The sequence below is a fragment of the Scylla paramamosain genome, chromosome 40, assembly GCF_035594125.1.
Source record: "Scylla paramamosain isolate STU-SP2022 chromosome 40, ASM3559412v1, whole genome shotgun sequence".
In the NCBI taxonomy this organism is placed as follows: domain Eukaryota; kingdom Metazoa; phylum Arthropoda; class Malacostraca; order Decapoda; family Portunidae; genus Scylla; species Scylla paramamosain.
The window spans coordinates 13,429,104-13,431,603 of record NC_087190.1 but is presented as its reverse complement, the minus strand read 5'-3'; the positions used below and the strand labels follow the sequence as shown (position 1 = coordinate 13,431,603).

Sequence of the window (2,500 nt, the reverse complement as noted above, 5' to 3'; positions counted from 1 at the left end):
TCCTGCTCCTCCGGGGTCACCAGGCGAAGCTTGCAAGGTCACGAGAGGTTATAGGTTAGCTGGGTTGAAATGAGGAGGAGGAGGAGGGGAAGAGATAGGGAAGAGGAGGAGATAGGAGGGAGGAGGGATAGAGAGGAGAGAGAAATGGAGGAAAGAGTGAAGGGAAGGAGATGAGAGAGAGAGAGAGAGAGAGAGAGAGAGAGAGAGAGAGAGAGAGAGAGAGAGAGAGAGAGAGAGAGAGAGAGAGAGAGAGAGAGAGAGAGAGAGGAGGAAGGAATAAAGAGGAGGAGAGAAGGAGATAGGATGAAGGAGGAGGAGGGAAAGGGAGAAGTAGGAGAAGAAGGAGACATGGAGGAAAGCAGGAAGGAAGGAAGGAAGGGTGGGAGGAATGGAGAGACTGAGAGAAAGGAGGGAAAGAAATGGAGAGAATAAAATGAGGAAATAGAGAGAAGGAGAAGAAGGAAAGGGGATAAGATATAAGAGGAAGAGGAGGAAGGAAATAGGAAGAGAAGGAAGGAGATGAAGGAAGAGATAGAGAGAGAGAGGTGGAGGTAGAAAGGAGGAAAAGGGGGAGGAAGAGGAGGAGGAGGAGGAGGAGGAGGAGGAGGAGGAGGAGGAGGAGGAGGAGGAGGAGGAGGAGGAGGAAGAGAATGAAGGTGTGCAGGGAAGAAGGAAGAGATTGAAGAAAAGGAAGGAAGGAAGGAAGGAAGGAAGGAAGGAAGGAAGGAAGGAAGAGAGGAGAGGAAAAGAAGAGAGGAGAGGAAGTAATCAAAAATTATGGAAGAAGGAAAAGAAGATATGGAAGAAGAGAGGGAAGGAAGGGAGGGAGGGAGGGAGGGAGGGAGAAAAGGGAGAGAGAGAGAGAGAGATACAGAACAGGAAGGAGAGAACGAAGAGGAATACTAAGACACACACACACACACACACACACACACACACACACACTTTACATACATAACCACACATGCACCCCCCCCTCTCTCTCTCTCTCTCTCTCTCTCTCTCTCTCTCTCTCTCTCTCTCTCTCTCTCTCTCTCTTTATATATATATTCATTCTTTTCCTTGTCACATCAACATCACTATCCCTCACACACACACACTCACACACACACACACACACACACACACACCCTCACCCACTCCCTCTCTCTTACCGTGGGGGCGTACAAGACATCAAGAGTGTGGTTCAACTCAATGGCAGGCGAGGATTCAATTCTACACACATACTGGCCAGCGTTCGCCCGTCGAGCCCCGCGTAGGGTAAACGAAGGTCCCATTCTTCACGATGCGCTTCGCCGGCTTCAGCTACGAGAGAGACAGATTGGGTGACTGGGGTGGCCGGACGAGTGGGAATTGGAGGTCTTGGTTACGATGTTTTAAGTGTGTTTTGGGTGTGTTTTGGGTGTGTTTGGGTGTTTTGGGTGTGTTTTTTTGGGGTGTTTTGGGTGTGTTTTGGAGTGTTTTGGGTGTGTTTTGGGTGTGTTTTGGAGTGTTTTTGGGGTGTTTTGGGTGTGTTTTTGGGGTGTTTTGGGGTGTTTTTTTGGGTGTGTTTTTGGTGTGTTTTGGGTGTTTTTTGGGTGTTTTGGGTGTGTTTTGGTGTGTTTTTGGGGGTGTTTTGGGGTGTTTTGGTGTGTTTTGGGTGTTTTATGGGTGTTTTTTGGTGTGTTTTTGGGTGTTTTGGGGTGTTTTGCGTGTGTTTTGGGTGTGTTTTTGGGATGTTTTGGGTGTTTTTGGGTGGGTTTTTGGGGGTGTTTTGGGTGTGTTTTTGGAGTGTTTTTTGGGGTGTTTTGCGTGTGTTTTGGGGTGTTTTGAGTGTGTTTTTAGTGTGTTGTGGGGTGTGTTGTGGGATGTTTTGGGTGTTTTGGGTGCGTTTGGGGTATTTTGGAGTGTTTAGGGTGTTTTGGTGTGTGTTTTGGAGTGTTTTTGGTGTGTTTTGGGAGTCTTGGGTGTGTTTTTCGGTGTTTTGGGTATGTTGGTGTGTGTTTTCTGGGTGTTGGGATGTGTTGGGGTGTGTTGTGAAGTGTTGTGGGGTGTTTACGGGGGTGATCTGGAGCGTTTTAGAGCGGGGTGACTGAAAGTAAAGTAACCTAACATTATTTCGTCAGTTTTGCAATGGTGTAACTGTGATTAGGGTGTACTCGTAAGTGTGAACCTCAACAGTGATACTAAAGAAAGGCTGGGTGAGGCAGGGGAGCAGGGTGGGTGGCTGCGGGTGAGGATGTCTGGGGGTGACGCAATGACGGGTGACTGGGTGACTGGGGGTGCATGGCTGGGGTGGGGGTGGTTTGCTGGGGGGGGTGCAGGGTGGGTGACTGATGCGGTAAGAGAGGGGTGTACGGTGGCGCAATGTAGGGTGACTGGGGGAGTTGGGGTGGGGAGTGGGGGGTGTGGGGGGTGATGGGGGGGTGACAGCAGGGTATAATGTTGTAATAGGAGTGGTAGCTTGGAATGTGTTAACTTATATGACTACTACTACTACTACTACTACTATTACTACTAC

At 49.2% G+C, this 2,500-nt stretch overlaps 1 protein-coding gene across 1 annotated transcript in view; it reads right to left on the bottom strand.

Moving 5' to 3' along the window:
• The window catches only part of LOC135092504 (bromo and FHA domain-containing protein DDB_G0267958-like), a 16,195-nt gene that overhangs the window by 5,925 nt on the left and 7,770 nt on the right, over positions 1–2,500 (bottom strand). Inside the window, exons 5-6 of the mRNA XM_063991073.1 lie at positions 1,155–1,305; positions 1–29 (exon numbers count right to left, since the gene is read on the bottom strand). The exon at positions 1–29 is cut by the window's left edge and continues 114 nt beyond it. The gene's annotated coding sequence lies outside the window, so the exon portion shown is untranslated. The remainder of the gene's footprint in view (positions 30–1,154; positions 1,306–2,500) is intronic.